Source organism: Chlorocebus sabaeus, chromosome 11 (genome assembly GCF_047675955.1).
Source record: "Chlorocebus sabaeus isolate Y175 chromosome 11, mChlSab1.0.hap1, whole genome shotgun sequence".
Lineage (NCBI taxonomy): Eukaryota > Metazoa > Chordata > Mammalia > Primates > Cercopithecidae > Chlorocebus > Chlorocebus sabaeus.
In genome coordinates, this window is record NC_132914.1 from 91768648 (window position 1) to 91789479 (window position 20832).

The 20832-nt window shown below is 37.4% G+C and overlaps 1 protein-coding gene across 9 annotated transcripts in view; it reads right to left on the reverse strand.

The window, feature by feature from the left end:
* CEP83 (centrosomal protein 83) overlaps positions 1 to 20832 on the reverse strand; it is a 161373-nt gene that overhangs the window by 135312 nt on the left and 5229 nt on the right. For 4 of the 9 annotated variants that reach the window (XM_073021000.1, XM_037996700.2, XM_037996703.2 and 1 more), the window contains 2 exons: positions 12594 to 12812; positions 5371 to 5423 (listed from right to left, as the gene is read on the reverse strand). The exons of 2 other annotated variants lie outside the window; for them this stretch is intronic. The gene's annotated coding sequence lies outside the window, so the exon portion shown is untranslated. The remainder of the gene's footprint in view (positions 1 to 5370; positions 5424 to 12593; positions 12813 to 20832) is intronic. 3 more of the 9 variants (XM_008004258.3, XM_008004257.3, XM_073020999.1) reach the window with 2 other exon arrangements.

A 20832-nucleotide genomic window follows, 5' to 3' on the forward strand; every position in this document is an offset into this window, starting at 1 on the left:
CAATCAGACAAAAGATAAAGAAGAATAAAAAACAATGAGTAAAGCCTTTGTGACACATGGGCAGCATAAGGCAACTAAATACTCTCATTTTCAGAGTCTCAGAAGGCAAAGAGAAAATAAAATGCATAGAAAACCTGCTTAATGAAATAACAGATAAAAACTTCCCAAGTCTAGCAAGGGATTTAAACATCCAGACAGAAGAGGCTCAAAGATTCCCAAACAAATACAATACAGAAAGGTCTTCCACAAAGCACGTTATAGTCAAACTGTCAAAAATCAAAGACAAAAAGAGAATTCTAAAAACAGCAAAAGAAAGTGTCTAGTTACTTATAAAGGAATCCCCATGAGACTAATGGCAGATTTCTCAACAAAAACCGTACAGGCCAGGAGACAATGGGACGACATATTCAAAGTGCTGGGGAAAAAACCCAAAACTCTCAGCCAAGGATACTATACCCAGAAAAGTTATCATAAATGAAGGAGAAATAAAATCTTTCTCAGTCAAGCAAAAGCTGAGGGAATTCATCACCACTAGATCAGCCCTATGAGAAATGTTTAAGGGAGTCTTACGCCTGGAAAATATACAAAAATATAAAATCCACTAGTAGAGCAAACACACAAGCAAGGAAAAGACTCAAATGTTACCACTACAGAATGCCATCAAACAATAATAATAAATAAGAACAAAGGACAATTAGAAATCAATTAATAAAATGACAGAAACAAGCCCCTACATATCCATAACAACCTTGAATGTAAATGGATTAAACATCATTCCACTGAAAAACAGACTAGCTGAATAAATCTTTAAAATTAAAATAGAACAAAACAGGACCCAACCATATACTACTTAAAAGAAATTTATCTAACCTATAAAAACACACAGACTGAAAGTAAAGGGATGGGAAAAGACATTCTATGCAAACAGAAACTAAAAGGGAGCAGGAGCAGGAGTAGCTATACATGTATCTGTTAAAATAGGCTTTAAGTCAAAAACAGCAAAAAGAGACAAAAGTCATGATGTAATAGTAAAAGGATCAATTCAGCAAGAGGATAACAATTCTAAACATATATGCACCCAACACAAGAGCACCCAGATATACAAAGGAAACATTATTACACCCAAAAAGAAATCCACGAATAGCCAATAGTTTTGACGATGGCACCAAGAACATATATTTGGAAAAGAATGTCCCCTTCAATAAATGATGCTGGGAAAACTGAATATCCGTATGCAGAAAAATTAAATTGAATCCCTACGTCTCATATGTACAAAAATCAACTCAAGATGGATCAAAGACGGAAACATAAGACCCAAGACTATAAAATTACTAGAAGAAAACATAGGGAAAACACTTCAGGACATTGGTCTCAGCAAAGATATTATGGCTAACACTTCAAAAGCACAGAAAACAAGAACAAAAATAGACAAATGGGACTATATTAAACTAAAAAGCTTCAACACAGCAAAGGAAACAACCAACAGAGTGAAGGAAAAAACCCATTGAATGGGAGAAAATATTTGCAAACCATTCATCTGACAAGGGACTAATACCTAGAATACACAAGGAAGTCAAAACTTAACAGAAAAAAAACAAAAACAAAAAAGTCTCATTAAAACGTGGGCAAAGGCCACAAATAAACATTTCTCAAAAGAAGACATACAAACGACCAACGGGTACATGAAAAAATGCTCAACATCACTAATTACCAGGGAAATGCAAATCAAAACCACAGTAACATATCATCTTATCCCAATTAGAATGGCTATTATAAAAAAAAAAGTAGTAACAACAGATGCTGGCAAGGATGTGGAGAAAAAGGGAACACTTGCTGCTGGTAGGAATGTAAATTAGTACAGCTACTATGAAAAACAGCATGACGATTTCTCAAAAAACTAAAAATAGAACTAGCATACAATCTAGTAATCCCACAATGGGGTATTTATTCAAAGGAAAAGATATCAGCATGTCAAAGAGATACCTGGACTTACGTGGTTATTGCAGCACTATTCACAATAGCAAAGATACAGAATCAACTCAAGGGTACATTAATGGATGAACTGAATTTTTTTTTTTGATACAGAGTCTCGCTCTGTCGCCCAGGCTAGAGTGCTGGAGTGCAGTGGTGCAAACTCGGTTCACTGCAAGCTCTGCCTCCCGGGTTCACACCATTCTCTTGCCTCAGCCTCCCAAGTAGCTGGGGCTACAGGCACCTGCCACGATGCTGGGCTAATTTTTTTTTTGTATTTTTAGTAAAGACAAGGTTTCACCGTGTTAGCCAGGACAGTCTCAATGTCCTGGCCTCGTGATCCACCCACCTTGGCCTCCCAAAGTGCTGGGATTATAGGCAGGAGCCACTGCACCTGACCTGAACTGATTTTTTAAAATGTGGTATATATACATGGTGAAATACTACTCAGCTATGAGAAAGAATGAAATCATGTCATTTGTAGCAATATGGATAAAGCTGGAGGTCATTACAATAAGTGAAATAATCCAGGCACAAAAAGACAAATACCACATGTTCTAACTCATGTGGGAGCTTAAAAAAAAAGTTGATCTCATAGAGGTAGAGAATAAAATGATATAAAGGCCAGGAAGTATGTGTGTGGGGGAAGGTGGGATAAAGGAAGTTTGGTTAATGAATACAGATATCCAGTTAGATAGACAATACAAGTTCTAATGTTGCACAGCAGAATACAGTTAATAATAATTAATTTGAATCATATATATTTCAAAGTAGCTACAAGAGAGGACTTGAAATATTCCCAACACATAGAAATGGTAAACACTCAAGGTGATGTATACCCCAAGTACCCTGACTTGATCATTACACATTCTATGCATGTAACAAATACACATGTACCCCATAAATATGTAAATTATGTGCCAGTTTAAAAAAAGAGGAACTTCCAAAAAATTATAAAAATATTATAACATATTTACCAGTAGTATGAATGGACAAGGGAGAGAACCCTAGTTCTGCTAGTGAAGTTGCCAGGGGAAACTTCACAAAGCAGCAGCTAAAATTAAGAAAGGGATGCAAGGAAGAAACATCAAGTGCAAAGTCTTGGAGATTAAGGAGAAGAACATTAGGGGTGGAGGGCAGGGGAGAGGAAAACACCCTGGGGAGGTAAGGTAGAGCCTTGAAGGCCACATGCAGAAGACTGGAGTTTATCCCATGGTCTTGGAGAGCCAATGAAAGACTTTACACTTAGATGGATAGAAGACATTATAGGGTAGACTCACATTTACATTTCAGAAAAATAAGTGGTTTATTTGTGGAGGACAGATTCGAGGAGGAGGAATAGAAGAAAGAGAAAAAGGAGATCAAAGGTCCAGGAAAGCAATAATGAGGGCCTTAACTAAGACAGTAGCAGCAGGTAGTCAATAATCTTGAAAATTAATTTGAAGCCAGGCACAGTGGCTCACACCTATAATCCTAGCACTTTAGGAGGTCAAGGCAGGCAGATGGCTTGAGCTCAGCAGTTCAAGAACAGCTTGGGCAACATGGTAAAAGCCTGTCTCTATGAAAAATACTAAAATTAGCCAGGTAAGGTAGCATGCACCTATGGTCCCAGCTACTCAGGAGGCTGAGGTGGGAGGATCGCCTGAGCCCAGGAGGGTCGAGGCTGCAGTGAGCCGAGATTGCACCACTGCACTCCAGCCTGGGTGACACGGTGAGACCCTGTCCCGAAAGGAAAGGAAACGAAAGGAGAAGAGAAGAGAGAGGAGAGAGGAAAGAGAAGGGAGGGGAGGGGAGAGGAGAGGAGGGGAGAGGAGAGGAGAGGGAAAAATTAACTTGGGGGCAGTAAGAGCAGGAGTTAATAATTAGATACCTATACCCAACCCCCAGCAAAAAGTATTTTAATGTCACTAGTTAAAAGGTCAATCAGGAAACCAAGATAGGAAAGCAAAGAACACTAAAATGGAATCCAGTTAAAATGGAAGAAAGGCTGTTTCAAAGATTACAATTACTTCATGCGCTAATCCTACATAAGAATGAGGAATCCTGTACACTGACCTTTGGCAAATCAATCTTAGTAAACTGCAAAAACCATCACTGTAAAACACTCAGAATATCCACCTTTCTTCCATAGGGATTTCAAAAGCAGAGGGGCAAACTCTAAAGCTGGCTCTGTCAGGAACAAAGACATAAAATGAGGATTTTGTTCCTTAAATGTCCACCTGCTGCTACTCCTCCTCATTCTTTCCTTCAAACAAATCATCTCTATAGCAACACACTCTAAAAGAATTTGTGGGTGGAAAGCATATGTTTGTGAAAAAATATGAGAACTCAAGAACATGAGCTATTTTATTTTTTTCTTTAATATAAGAGATACACAATATATTAGGTTACAACTAAAAAATAAGGAACAGATGTGAAAAAAAATGTTTAAACACACAAAAAATGTAAAAATTGTACAACTGATACCGCAAATGTTTACATGGAAATTCTTTTTACAGGTTACAATGACACCTTGTGGTAAGACTTTTCAAATTATACAAATTATCTTAGAAAATATTTTTTACAGCAGAGACGCAAGAAAACCGGCTTAGAAAATAGGAAAGCTCGAAACCATAGTAATGAGATAATTTGTACAAGTATAATAATATATTTGAAAAATTAAGGTTGAGAAATCAAACTCTTAAAAATGTCACAACATTAGGTAGGCAAAAGCACTTTACAAACTGTAAACACAAGTTGAATATCCCTTCTGCAAAATGCCTGGGACCAGAAGGATTTCAGATTTTGAATTTTTTCAGATTTTAGAATATTTGCATATACATAATGAGTATCTTGGGGATGAGATGCAAGTCTAAACATAAAATTCATTTATGTTCCATATATACCTTATACATACACATAGCCTGAAGGTAATTTTATTTTTCCCTTGAGGATGCTTAATAAACTGTATGTTGTACGCCTGCATTTTGACTGCAACCCATCATACGAGGTCAGGTTTGAAATTTTCCACATGGTGTCATGTTGGTGCTCAAAAAGTTTCAGATTTTACAGCATTCTGGATTGTGGGATTAGGGATCCTCAACCTGTATAAAGCATTATACTAGTCCCTTCACTTGAACTGAAATTATTAAATACTCTTCCTTATTCTCTGGTCCCTTATCCCATCTCGTAAGAAAAGTCAAGCTGCACCTCTCAAAGCTTCATCTATTACTTGATCTGAATGATACTGAAATTTGCACCCTAGTTCCTAACCTCTCTCCGCTTATAAATCCCCCTCTACTCACATGTTCTTTCTACAATAGAAGCGCAAAGATGGGATTTAAGACATATTTTGAATTTACCCAAAATATGGCACCTTGGCATTTGAGAAAAAAGTAGAAGCAAGAAGGTTTAGCTCACCTTCCTCTAAAGTAGGTCATAAGATCCTCAATCCAGAGGGGTCCTCCCTATACCTGTAGGAAAGAAGACACAAAGAGGAATCTGAACAAACGGGACTTACTAAGTTTCCCCCAGTTTATTACTGCTAGAGCATATCCATTTGTCCTCTAATGATACTTCTGCATGACTGTCCACAAAAAAACAGAGAGACAGACGCTTTGAAAAAAGCAGCTTACTGATGCAAATGCCACAAGACAGCCAAAAATCTCCGAAGACAAAAGACATGAACTCTCCGGAGCTCTATGGGCCTGTCCATCGTCTGAGAAACCTCAGTACTTACCCTGCCAACGTAGGGCAAGATTATACCCCCTTCTACTACTGCAGCTGCTGCTCTCTTGAAAGTGCCACCTCCTGACTGGAGGCCAACCGACTCAAGCCATTACAGCAACTCATAACAGAACAACTCTGTTCCAAAAGAGAAAACAACAGCTAATTCCACTGCCTGCAACACTCACAGGTCCTGAGTCTGCCCACATGACAACTTCAACTGCTAGCCTAACCAGCATTCACTCCCCTGCCACCTCCACTGGAGCAGGTGCCAGTATCCACAGTTCGGAGACCTGAGACAGACTGTATCACAAGACAACTTGCAGACATTCGCTAGCATCAGCCTGGAGCCCAGTAACCCTGCTGGGTGGCTAGATCCAGAACGGTAATAACAATCACCTCAGTCTGGCTGTTAGGAAGCCCCATCCCTAGGGGAAACGGGTGACTCCACATCAAGGAATCACCTCGTGGGACAAAAAAAAAAAAAAAAATGTGAACAGCAGTCCTTCAGTTCCAGATCTTTCCAATGAAACATACAAATGAAAAGGAACTAGAAAAGTAATTCTAGTAATATGACAAAACAAAGTTTGACAACAAAAAGATCACACTAGCTCTCCAGCAATGGATCCAAACCAAGAACAAATCTCTGAATTGCCAGATAAAGAATTTGGAAGGTTGATTATTAAGCTACTCAAGGGGGCACCAGAGAAAAGTGAAAACCAACTTGAACAAATAAAAAAATAAAATAAAAATAAAATAAAAAACAGGATATGGATGAAAAAGTCTCCAGAGAAATATGCATCATAAAAACAAGACAACCACAACTTCTGGAAATTAAATACACACTTAGAGAAACACAAAATACACTGGAAAGTTCCAACAACAGAATTAAACAAGTAGAAGAAAGAACTTTAGAGCTCAAAGACAGGGCCCTCAAATTAACCCAATCTGACAAAGACAACGAAAAAATAATTTTAGCTGGGTGCAGTGGCTCAGCCTATAATCCCAACACCTCAGGAGGCCAAGGCAGGTGGACCACAAGGTCAGGAGATCAAGACCATCCTGCCTAACACGGTGAAATCCCATCTCCACTAAAAATACAAAAAATTAGCCAGGCATGGTGGCACACACCTCTAGTCCCAGTTACTCAAGGGGCTGAGGCAGGAGAATCACTTAAACCTGGGAGAAGGAGGTTGCAGTGAGCCAAGATCGTGCCACTGCACTCCAGCCTGGGCAACAGAGAAGCTCCATCTCAAAAAAAAAAAAAAGAAAGAAAAAGAAAAAGAAAGAAACAAAGAAAGAAAAAGAAAAGAAAAGAAAAAATTATTTACTTTTAACATCCCAAGTTTCTTTTTTTAAAAATTATTAAAAAAAAAAAAAAAAAAGAAACTTGGGATGTTAAAAGACCCAACATAAGAATAACTGCTGTCCCTAAGGAAGAAGAGAAATCTAAAAGTTTAGAAAACTATTTGAGGGAATAATTGAGGAAAACTTCCCCGGTTTTGATAGAGATCTAGACATCCAAATACAAGCAGCTTGGCCAGATGTGGTGGCTCCTGCCTGTAATCCAGCACTTTGGGAGGCCAACGTGGGAGGATCACTCAAGGTCAGGAGTTTGACACCAGCCTGGCCAACACGGTGAAACCTCGACTAAACAAAAAAATATATATATATGTTAGCCAGGCATGGTGGTGTGTGCCTGTAGTCCCAGCTACTCAGGAGGCTGAGGTAGGACAATCGCCTGAACCTGGAAGGCAGAGGCTGCAAGGAGCCAAGATCGCGCCACTGCACTCCAGCCTGGGCGACAGAGAGAGAGTTGGTCTAAAACACACACACACACACACACACACACACACACAAGAAGCTCAAAGAACACCCAGGAAATTTATCACAAAAAGATCAACACCAAGGCACACAGTCATCAGGTTATCTAAAGTCACGACAAAGGAAAGAATCTTAACAGCTGTGAGGCAAAAGCATCAACCTACAAAGGAAGCATTTTCCTACAAAGGAAAACCTAATAGATTAACAGCAGATTTCTCAGCAGAAACCCTACAAGCTAGAAGAAATTGGGTCTCCTTAAACAAAAATTTATCAACCAATAATTCTGTATCCAGCAAAACTAAATTTCATAATGAAAGAGCAATAAAGTCTTTTTCAGACAAACAAACAACGGCATGGTACTGGCATAAAAACAGGCACATAGATCAGTGGAACAGAATAGACAACCCAGAAACAAAGCCAAGTACTCACAGTCAACTGATATTTGATAAAGCAAACAAAAACATAAAGTAGAGAAAGGACAACCTATTCAACAAATGGTGCTGGGACAATTGGCAAGTCACATGTAGAAGAATGAAAGCGGAATCTCAACTCTCACCTTATACAAACATCAACTCAAGATGGATTAAAGACTTAAATCTAAGACCTGAAACCAGAAAAATTCTAGAAAATCACATCAGAAAAACTCTTCTAGACATTGGCTTAGGCAAAGAGTTCATGACCAAGAACCAAACGCAACAAAAATGAAAATAAATGGATGGAACTTAATTAAACTAAAAAGCTTCAGCATAGCAAAAGAAATAATCAGCAGAGCGAACACGCAACCCACAGAGTGGGAGAAAATATTCACAAACTATGCATTTCACAAAGGACTAATATCCAGAATCTACGAGGAACTCAAACAAATCTGCAAGAAAAAAAAAAATATTCCCATCAAAAACTGGGGAAAGGACATGAATAGACAATTCTCAAAAGATATACAAATGGCCAACAGACATATGAAGAAATGCTCAACATCACTATCAGCCAAATGCAAATCAAAACCACAATGTGCTACCACCTTACTCTTCCAAGAATGGCCATAATTCAAAAACCAAAAAATGATAGATGGTGATGGAGATGTGGTGAAAAGCAAACACTTTTACACTGCTGGTGGGAAGGTAAACTAGTACAACCACTATAGAAAACAGCTTGGATATTCCTTAAAGAACTAAAAGTAGACTGGGCGAGGTGGCTCATGCCTATAATCCCAGCACTTTGGGAGGCTGAGGTGGGCAGATCACGAGGCCAGGAGATGGAGACCATCCTGATGAACACAGTGAAACCCTGTCTCTACTAAAAATACAAAACAAAAATTAGCCAGGCGTGGTGGTGGGTGCCTGTAGTCCCAGCTACTCAGGAGGCTGAGGCAGGGGAATGGCGTGAACCCATGAAGTGGAGCTTGCAGTGAGCAGAGATCGCACCACTGCACTCCAGCCTGGGCAACAGAGCAAGACTCCATCTCAAAAAAAAAAAAAAAAAAGTAAAAGCAGAACTACCATTTGATCCAGCAATCTCACTATTGAGCATCTACCCAGAGGAAAAGTCATTATATGAAAAAGACACTCGAATATGCATGTTTACAGCAGCACATTTGCAACTGCAAAAATATGGAATCAGCCTAAATGCCCATCAACCAATGAGTAAAGAAAATGTGGTATATATATACCATGCAATACTACTCAGCCATAAAAAGGAATGAAATAACAGCATTCACAGCAACCGAGATAGAGTTGGAGGCCATTATTCTAACTGAAATAACTCAGGAATGGAAAACCAAACACCATATGTTCTCATAAGTGGGAGCTAAGCTACGAGGATGCAAAGTCATAAGAATGATATAATGGACTCTGGGGACCTGGGGAGAAGGGTGGGAGGGGGTGAGGGTTAAAAGACTGCACACTGGGTGCGTGTACACCACTCAAGTGATGGGTGCAGCAAAATCTCAGAAATCACCACTAAAGAAGTTATCCATGTAACCAAACATCACCTGTTCCCCCAAAACTATTGAAATAATAATTTTTTTAGAAAAACACAGAAAGAAAGGTTTCCCTGTTTATTTCAGTCTTCATTTCTGAAGACTCATATAAAGTAAAGCTTTCATTAAATAAATGTGTATGCTTTCCTCTTGATAATGTCTTTTGTTATAGGGGTCTCAGTCATGAATCCAGTAATAGGTGAGGAAAAGTTATCACATTTTATCCACTACATCAACCTAACAAGAATTCAGTTCATTAGGTTCAAATTTTCTACTTGTCTTCTTAAAAAAGTCAGTTACCACTATCCTCCTCTCATTTAACCACTACCCATCCTCTATCCTCTATTTGTAACAAATTAATCCTGCTGATTCTTCATCATCTATTTGTTGAATATAATCATTCTTCCCCATTTTGGGAGCCATCACACTCCAGTGCCGAATCTTAAATACTTTAAACTTAACAGAAGCCTCCTAGATGGTGTCCTAGACTTTAGTCTTTTCTCATTCTTACATGGCCTACAAATATCACCAAAACAATCTTTCTCATACACTGCCTTCGTCACTACAACTCCTATGATAATGCTTATTCTTTTCTGACTCAAATCTAAATTTCCCAGCTAAACTCTCAGCCCTGTATTAGCCAGCTCCCTACACAAATTCAAACATTTTGCTGCCCCACAGGACCCCTGTGCTACAGTCAATTAAGTTTACTTTACAGACTCTCAAACACATTTCTCTTTGCCTTCAAAACTTTGTTCATAGTTATGCCAAACTAAAATACCTTCTTAAATCCTGTCAATTAATCCACAAATCACAATCACAGTCAAACCTGAAACCCTATAGTCTGCAAAATCACAAAACTATTTTCAGAGTTTTAGTTGCTCTAAAAGTGAACAAAAAGAGTAGCTTTTGCCCATGTGCTTCATAGGTTCCTGCCTTCCTTGTGCTTGCCGCAGGATATTTATTCTATATATACATATACATTTTTTTGAGACGGAGCCTGACCCTGTCACCCAGGCTGGAGTACAATGGCGCAATCTCAGCTCACTGCAACCTCTGCACCCCAGTTTCAAGTGATTCTCCTGCCTCAGCCTCCCGAGTGGCTGGGATTACAGGCACGCACCACGCCTGGCTATTTTTCGTATTTTTAGAGACAGGGTTTCACCGTGTTGGCAAGGCTGGTCTCGAACTCCTGATCTCAAGTGATCCACCCACCTCGGCCTCCCAAAGTGCTGGGATTACAGGCATGAGTCACTGTTCCCAGCCTAATTTATTCCATATTCTATAACGTCTGCACTTTTCCCCTCCAGATGCTTTATAACCATATAAACTATCTTCAACTGTTTTGGTCATCTTCATAGCTCCGAATTCCTGTAAACTGTTAATGACAGTAAAGTGATCCACAAAATTTCTATGATGTAAATCCTACTCTCCCATAGGCTTATAATGTAATTTCAGAGAAACCTTGGGGAAGGATGTCACCGAGAACACTGTTTGCTAACCAATTATGCATGCATTAAAGTTAGTTATCAAGAAATTTCTATCTCAGGCCAGGTGTGGTGGCTCACGCCTGTAATCCCAGTACTTTGGGAGGCTGAGGTGGGCAGATCACCTAAGGTCGGAAGTTCGAGATCAGCCTGGCCAACACGGTGAAACCCCTTCTCTACTAAAGATACAAAAATTAGCCAGGCATGGTGGCAGGCACCTGTAATTGCAGCTACTCAGGAGGCTGAGGCAAGAGAATCACTTGAACCTGGGAGGCGGGGAGGTTCCAGTGGCCCAAGATCACACCACTGCACTCCAGCCTGGGCAACAAGAGCAAAACTCCAACTCAAAAAAGAACAGAAAAGATATTTCTACCTGGAGGACAGTTTACTAAGCAAAAGCTTTCAAAATGAATATATCTTGTGACTTAATAATTCTAATTTTAGGAATTAATCCTGAGAAACTAATTAGAGATGCAGAAACATTTATGTTCAAGAATCTTCTTTGTCATTCAGTAAGTGTTTATTGAGTGTATCCTAAATTCCAGGTAGGAGTGGAAGATAGAATCAGTTCTTATCCTCATGGTACTAACTTAATAGTGGTGTTTACAATGGAAAGAGACTATTAAAAAAGCAGGTCATGGCCAGGTGTGGTGGCTCATGCCTGTAACCCCAGCATTTTGGGAGGTCAAGGTGGGAGGATCACTTCATCCCAAGAGTTCAAGATCAGCCTGGGCAACATAGTGAGACTCTATGTCTATAATTGTTTTTAAAAAGCAGGTTACAATAGTAAGATATGCCATATTTGTGGATCAGAAAATTCAATATTGTTAAGAAGTTAATTTCTCCCAAATTCAATGCAATGTCATTCAAAATACTGAGGTAGTTTTCATAGAAATTAACAAGCCGATTCTAAAATTCATATGGAAACACAAGGGACCTAGAAGAGCCAAAAAAAAAAAAAAAAAAACTTTGAAAAAGAACAGTTAGAAGACTTGTATTACCTGACTTCACTTATTAAAGTGCATAGAAATAAAAATTATGTAGTATTACATCAGAGTCACAAAAATCCGTTAAACAAAAAAGACTGTCCTGAAATACAGTCAAATATAAAGTCAATTGATTTCTGACAAAAATGCAGTCAGTTCAGTGAAGAAAAAATAGTCTTTTCAAAAAATGGTCCTGGAACAATTGCCTTTTCCATAGACACACACACACACACACACACACACACACACACACACACACACACAAAGAACTTCAAGTTGCTCCTTACACCATGTACAAAAATAGAATCAAAATAAATCAGAGGCCTGAATTAAAAACCTAAACTATAAACCTCCTTAAAAAAAATACAGGAGAAAATCATTTTGATCTTAGGTTAAGACTTCTCAGATATAACACCAAAAGCACAATCCATAAAAGAAAAAACTGACAAACTGGATTTCATCAAAATTAAGAACTTCAAAATCCACTGTTACATAAGTGAAAAGATACACCAGACTTGGGAAAAACTGCAAATCATAAATCTGATAAAGGACTTGCACCCAGAATAAAGAACTCTCAAAACTAAATGATAGGAAAATAAACAATCAAAAATTTTTAATGAGCAAAACATTTAAATGGACACTCACCAAAAATGATTAAGTAAACATTTGTTTGTATTTTCCAAGTACTCCAGTTTCTTCTTCTCATATCCTAAAGATATGCACGTTAGGTTCACCGGGAGATCGAAACTGTCCCAGTAGGCATGAGTATGGGTGTGTGTTTAAGTGCACCATGCAATGGAATGTCATCCTGTCCACGGTTGGTTCCGTGCCAGGACAGGCTCTGGCCACCAGAAAGCCTGAACCCTAGAGCAGGTTGGAAAATGAATGAATGAATGAATGAATGAATGAATACAAATTATTGTAAAATGAAATTTCAAATAAAGTATATAGTCATGTAAATGCATGACAATACATTATGTAGTACAAAAGCACTCTTATCAAGCCTGCCATATTTGTGATTATTTTTGAACTGCATGATAGTAAGAGGTGCCCCTTATAATTTTTGTTTTGCAAACATTTATTTCTTGGTTTAACCCACCACCACTATGACCACTGTCACTCACTGGTTAACCAAAAATTAGGTAAGTAACTATCTTACTTGTTTTTACTAATCTTTCTTAAACATTACAGCTCACATTTATTTCAACGTTTAATGTAGGAAGTGTCTTGGGTATTTATTTAGAAGTTTGAAGAAGTTTTTTGACCAGAGATATGCCATAGGAATTTAACCACTGTTTTTATCAATTAGCCTAGGGTTGGTTTCATTATACATCATTTCACTTAAAGTCAGTTTCCAAGAACCTATCAATAACATTAAGTGACAGCAGGGCGTGGTGGCTCACGCCTGTAATCCCAGCACTTTGGGAGGCCGAGGCAGGGAGATCACGAGGTCAGGAGACTGAGACTATCCTAGCCAACATGGTGAAACCCCATCTCTACTAAAAAATACAAAAATTAGCCAGGTGTGGTGGTGCACACCTATAGTCCCAGCTACTCGGAAGGCTAAGGCAAGAGAATCACTTGAACCTGACATGCGGAAGTTGCAGTGAGCCGAGATCACGCCACTGTACTCCAGCCTGGCAACAGAGCAAGACTCCATCTCAAAAAAAAAATAATAATAATAATGTTAAGTGATGACATACTGTATATGAAATATGCAGTGGGAGTTCCAGAAGGTCAGGAAAGAGAGAAAGAGGCAGAAAAGAAGTTTTGAAGAAATAATCGCCAAACACTTCTCTAATTTAATGAAAAACATTAATTGACACATCTAAACAGCCCAACAAATCCAAAGAAACCCGCAAATGCTGAAAGACAAAGAGGAAACCTTAAAAAAGGAGCGAGAGAAAAATGACTTCACATACACGGCAACATTATTAACGCTGATTTCTCATCAGAAATGACATGGAAAAAAACAAATTTTTAAAAGAAACACAAAAAACTCACCACTAAAATTTCTATATTCAGCAAAACTGCCCTTCAAAAATGAAGATGAAATAAAGATATTGCCAGATAGATAACCAAAGATGAAGAGAAGTCGTTGCTGTGAGACATGCCTTATGAGAAATAACAAAGGAAGTCCTTCAGGATAAAAGTCACACCATAGAATAACTTTAATCTAGGCTGGGCACGGTGGCTCATGCCTGTAATTGTAGCAGTTTGAGAGGCCAAGGTGGGTGGTTGACTTGAGCCCAGAAGTTCGAGACCAGCCTGGGCAACATGGCAAAACCCCATCTCTACAAAAAAATAGCCAGGTGTGGTGGCCTGTAGTTCCAGCTACTTGAGAGGCTGAGGCAGGAGGATTGCTTGAACTGGGTGAGCAGAGGCTGCAGTGAGCTAAGATCACACCATTGCATTGCACTCCAGCCTGGAAAACAGAAGGAGAACCTGTCTGAAAAAAAAGAAAAATAATACTCTATAGGAGAATGAAGCTCATTGGAAACAGTAATTACATCGGTAAATATTAAAGACTGTAAAAATATAATTATTTTCACTTCATCTCCTTTAAAGACATAAGACTACATAAAGGAATAATTATAGTACTGTATTGCTGGGTTTGTAATACATACAGCTGTAATATATATAATAGCACCAAAAAGAGAAAAAAGAGATACACTGGAGAAAAGTTTCTATAATTTATCAGAATTTAGTATTATTCTGAAGGAGACTGTAATTAAGTTAAAAGGCATATTGTAATCCCTAAAAATATAGCAAAAGAAATCAACAGAATTAAAAAGATACACTAAAGAATATTTAACACAGAAAGATGGTAAAGAGGAAAAAGCAAAAAACAAATGAGACAAATAGAAAAATATGAAAAATGCAGATGTAAATCCAATAATATCAACAATTACATTAAATGTGAATGAACTAAACACTCTATTCAAAGGGGGGATTATGTTAGAATGGATTACAAAACCTAACTATAGGCTGCCAACAAGAGATAAATCTTCAATTCAAAGACACAAATAGGTTAAAAATTAAAAGGATTTAAAAAAAACAAACTACACCATAGAAGCAGTAACCATAAAAAAACCAGAGTGACTATAGTACCAAGAAAAATAGATTTTAAGATAAGAAATATTACAGACAAAGGAGGACATTTCATAATGAAAAAAGGGTCACTATATCAGGAAGATATAACAATAACTGTCCATCTAACAAAAGAACTCCAAAATACATGAAGCAAAAAAATAGAGATAATTTAAAAGAGAAATAGATAATTCAACAAAAACGGTTGAAGACTGCAATGACTTATAGAACGAGACAGAAAATCTGCAAGGATATGGAAGACTTGACTAACCTCATCAATAAACTTGACATAACTGACAGAAAACACTACCCAATGATTACAGAATATACATCTTTTTCACACACACAAAGAAAATTTTCCAGGATACACCACATACTGGGGCACAAGACAAGTCTCGATAAAATTTAAAAGATTGAACTCATAAAAAATGTGTGATCTAATCACAATGGAATTAGTCATCCAAACAAAAATAAATCTGGGAACACCTCAATTATTGGTAAATTTAAAAACATACCTCTAAATAAGCCATTGATCAAATAAGAAATTGCGAGGAAAAATTTTAAAATGTATTTCAAATTGAATGAAAACAAAACACAGCAAACCAAAATGTACAGAATGCAACTAAAGCAGTGCTTAGAGGAAAATGTCTAGTTTTAAACATTTATATGAGAAAAGAAAAAAAGTCTCGAACCAATAATCTAAGCTTCCATCTTAGGAAATTAGAAAAACAAGGAGCAGAAGGGACATTAAACCCAAAACAAGCAGAAAAATAATAATTTTTAGCGTGGAAATCAGTGAAATAGAAAATATAAATATGAAAAATAATCAATGAAATAAAAGGTTGGTTCTTTGGAAAGAGCAACAGAATCGGGAGAAAAAAAAAACTTCGCTAGACTGACCAAGAAAATAAGAGATACAAATTACCAAAATCAAGAATGAAAGAGGGAGAATTATTACCAAACTTAAATTATTAACTTAGAGGATTTCTTAATACAAACTTTGTATCAACAAATTAGATAATTTATATGAAATGGACTACACTTCCTAGAACCTACAAATTACCAAAACTCTAGAAGAAAGAGAAAATCTGAAAAGACCTATAACAAGAAGTGAAGAAACTGAATTAATAATTTTAAATATTCCCACAAAGAAATGGCCAGGCCCCCACAACTGCACTAATGAATGCTATCAAACATTTAAAGCAGTAAGAACAAGATCACGAGAAACCAAAAGACTAATATCCCTCAGGAACATATACGCAAAATTCCTTAACAATAATCAGACAAACCATATTCAACAACATATAACAGAGATTATATAGCACGGACTGGGTATGGTGGCTTAAGCCTGTAGTCCCAGCACTTTGGGAGTCCAAGCAAGTAAACCGCTTGACCCAAGGAGTTCAAGAACAGCCCAGGCAACATGGCAAAACCCTGTCTCTACAAAAAATACCAAAAAAGAAAAAGAAAGAAAAATAGCCAGGTGTGGTGGCATGAGCCTGTAGCCCCAGCCACTGGGGAGGCTGAGGCAGGAGAAACACATCAGCCCAGGAGTTCAAGGCTGCAGTGAGCCAAAATCACACCATTGCACTTCAGCCTGGGTCACAGAGTAAGACTGTCTCAAACACTATAAAAAAAATAAAATAAAATAAAATAAAAAACGGTTTTACAGCATGACCAAGTGCGATCTGTCCCAGCAATACAAGATGGGTTTAATCTCCAATAATCAATTAATATATAACATATTAACAGAATAAAAATCATATAACCATATCATCAGATGCAGGAAAAAACATGACAAAATCTAACACCTACTCATGATTAAAAACTCACAACAAACTAAGAACATAAGGGAGCTTCCTTAACCTTCTTCAAAGGACATCTATAGAAAATCTAGAGCTAACATTATACCTGATGGTAAAAATATGCATGTTTTCCCCCTAAGACTGGGAGTAATGCAATGCACATTCAACACTTCTCTTCAACATCGTACTGGAGGGTCTAACCCAAGAATTAAAGCAAAAATGAAGAAATAAATAACATTGAGATTGGAAAGAAAAAGTATCATTGTTTTGAGACACGATCATCTATGTACAAATAATATGCAAAAATTGGCAGCATTTTTTTTTTTTTTAAGACGGAGTCTCGCTCTGTCCTCTAGGCTGGAGTGCAGTTGGAGTGATCTCGGCTCACTGTAAGCTCCGCCTCCCAGGTTCACACCATTCTCCTGCCTCAGCCTCCCGAGTAGCTGGGACTACAGGTGCCCACCACCACACCCGGCTAATTTTTTTCTATTTTTAGTAGAGACAGGGTTTCACCGTGTTAGCCACAATGGTCTCGATCTCCTGATCTCATGATCCACCCACCTCGGCCTCCCAAAGTGCTGGGATTACAGGCGTGAGTCACCACACCTGGTTGGTTGCATTTCTTTATGCTAACAATGAACAATTTGAAATCAAATCATGAAAAATCGATTTCTAAGAGCATCAAAATTATAAGTCTTAGGAATAAATTTAACCAAAGAAGTGCAAGATTTGTACACTGAAAAGTGAAAAACATTATTAAGAGAAATTAAAGATCTAAGTAAATGGAGAGATATTACATGTTCATGGACTGGAAGACTCAAGTTTTTTAAGTTAGTGATTCCTCCCAGATTGATGGAGAGATTCAGGGCAAATCCTACAAATATTAGATTTGTTTTTGTAGAAATTAACAAGCTGATCCTAAATTGTATATGGAAATTGAAAGAACATAGCATCAATTTTGAAAAAGAAAATGTTACACTACTCATTTTGAAACTTACTATAAAACTGCAGTTATCAAGACAGAATGGTGTTGGAGTAAGGACAGGTTTATAGACATGAGTCTAGGAATAAATTCTTACATTTTACAAAGATGCCAATACAATTGAAGAGAAAAGAACAGTCTTTTTAACAAATGGTACTGGATAATTTGGCATTCACATTTTAAAAAATGAACTTAGGTCCTCTTCTTACATATATGCACGGTTAATTCAATATGAATCTTAGATTTAAAGGAAAAAGCTCAAAGAAAACCAAGAGAAAAATCTTTGAGACCTTGGATTAGGCAAAAAGTTCTTATACATAACATGAAAGCACATGCCACACACACAAAAGAAATGATTTCATTAAAACTTTTGCACTTCAAAAGACACCAGTAAAAATATGAAAAGCCAAGACACCAACTGGGAGAAATCTTTGCAAATCTAATCTTTGATATTTAAAAAAATACAAACTTTTATCCAGAATATAAAAAGAACTTACAACTCAGTAAGACCAAAAAAAAAAAAAAAAAAAAATCCAGCAAAAAAATGGGCAAATGCCGTAAACAGATATTCTACTAAAAATGACTTACAAATGGCCAACAACCACAGAAAAAGGTGTCCAACATTAGTGTGCAGGGAAATGCAAATTAAAATTACAATGGGATACTACTAGATACTAGAATGGCTATAATTAAAAAGACGACAACTGTTGGTGAGGACATGGAGAAACTGGAATCCCCATACATTGCTGGTAGGATATAATTGGTACAGCTACTTTGGAAAACATTTTGACAGTTTCTTTAAAAGTTAAAAATAAGCTTACCATATAATTCAGCAATTCCACTCCTAGGAATATACCCAAAAGAAATGAACATGCTCACACAAGGAATTACAGACAAATCTTCACAGCAGCATTATTCATAATAGCCAAAAACTGGAAACAATCCAATGTCTATCACCTAGTGAATGGGGAATACTATTCACCAGTTACCAATAAATGGTAAACACTATTCACCAATACTATTCACCTGGTGAATGGAAAATAGACAAGAATACTATTCAACAATTATAAAGAACAAAACATTGATATACATACATTAAATAAACCTCAAAAGCATGAAGTGAAAGAAGTCAGATGCAAAAGACTATAGTGATTCCATTTATATGAAATATCTAGAAAAGACAAATTCATAGTGATAGAAAGCAGATCAGTGGTTCTCTGGGGCTGTGGGAAGGAGTTACATTAAATGCAAATGAGCTTAAGAGAACCTGGGAGATTGATAAAATGTTCAGAAATTGCCTTGTGATGACAGTTGCACAACTCTATAAAGTTGCTAAAAACCATTAAATTGTATACTTACAATGAGTGGTTTTTATGGTAGGTAAAATATACCTCAATAAAGCTGTTTAAAAAGGGCTAGGTAGAAGAAAGAAGTTATCTCTTCCAAACTTTGGAAAATTTGATGACAGTTGTAGTAATCAAGGCTGAGTTCAAAGGATGACCAAGCAAAAAGAATCCTTAAGAAAGAATCTTTAAGAAAAGGTTCTTAAAGATTATCACTGAGCCACTTAATTGACAATCTTAGAACCACCTATCTCCAGACTTCTCACATGTTAGATACTACAATTTCCTTCTTAACGCTTTAAAAAAGAAAAAAAAAAAAAGAATAGTGTTGCTAATTCTAAGGGACACAGGACATGTTCATTCCATTACAGAAAATTTGGAATATCATCCACACAGGAAGATATCAAAGGAATTTTGGTCGATCTTGAAGGATAAAAGAATATGACTGGGGATGGGGAAGGGAAAGAAGGGTATGTAGTTCAGAAGAGTCATTAATAATGGCATGGATAAAAATGAATAAAGAATGCCCACTAAAAGTCAGGTTTACAACTTACCTTGTTTTAATCCATACAAGACTCTTGTAAAAAAAAATATATATATATATATCATTTTACGCATTAAGACAATGAGGACCAAAAAACTAAGTAACTGGTTCAAAAAGTTATGAAGCTAGTAATCTAACCTTCACTCTCAGGATCCAGGCTCTTTCCTCTGTTATGCTGCTAAGCAAGAACTTAAATTACCCCCATTTGTAAGTTCAGATCTTTGTAGAGGGCATCTTTATTTAGATGGGTTTACGTTTATAGGACTACACACTCAATGTTTCTTGAGCAACAATTTCCACTTAATCAATAAACTAAATGTGATGTGCGTTCCTTCACATTGATAAGGTTTCCAAAACCTTACCCTACTCTGGTTTTCCTCCCTACTTTCTTTCTCCCCCTTCCTATTACATTCTGGTGTTCACAAGCTCCCTTCTGATTCTACACAACTCTCTCTAGGAACCTCACCTATACCTGATATTTCAACTACCACTAATGTTGACGACTCTTCTCTCTCTCCAACTTCAAGAAATGTCTCCCTACTTTTCTTTGACTAACTCCCTCCAGGCCAAGTACACCCTACAAACTACACTTACAAGATTCTAAAGAGACAGTCCTCAATTGTAGCATATTCTTTCTAGTTCTAGGCCAGGTATCCTTCCTACATGTCCCAGAACACATTCTTACCTATCCTTATGAAATTTAACACGCTTTATTACAAATTACTAATTACTTTGTCCATTTCTCCCATCAGACAATAAGGTGCTGGAGACTTAGCACTATGTCTTATTCACAATCCCCCCAGTGCCTAGCATAGTGCAAGACACATAATAGGCACTCAAATATTGATTAAACCCATAAACAGGAGAAATAAAATTTGCTTTAAATTGGAAGCATACAATTTCTGAAGGAAACTTTCAGAGATTTATGTTTTCAAATGAGAAGATAGGCCACGAAAGGTGAAGTGACTCACCCAGTCAAGCCTTGGTCTCCTGAATCACAATTCTCTTCCCACAAAATTACAGTGCCTAGGCCGGGCGCAGTGGCTCACACCTGTAATCCCAGCACTCTGGGAGGCCAAGGTGGGTGGATCATAAGGTCAGGAGATCGAGACCACCCTGG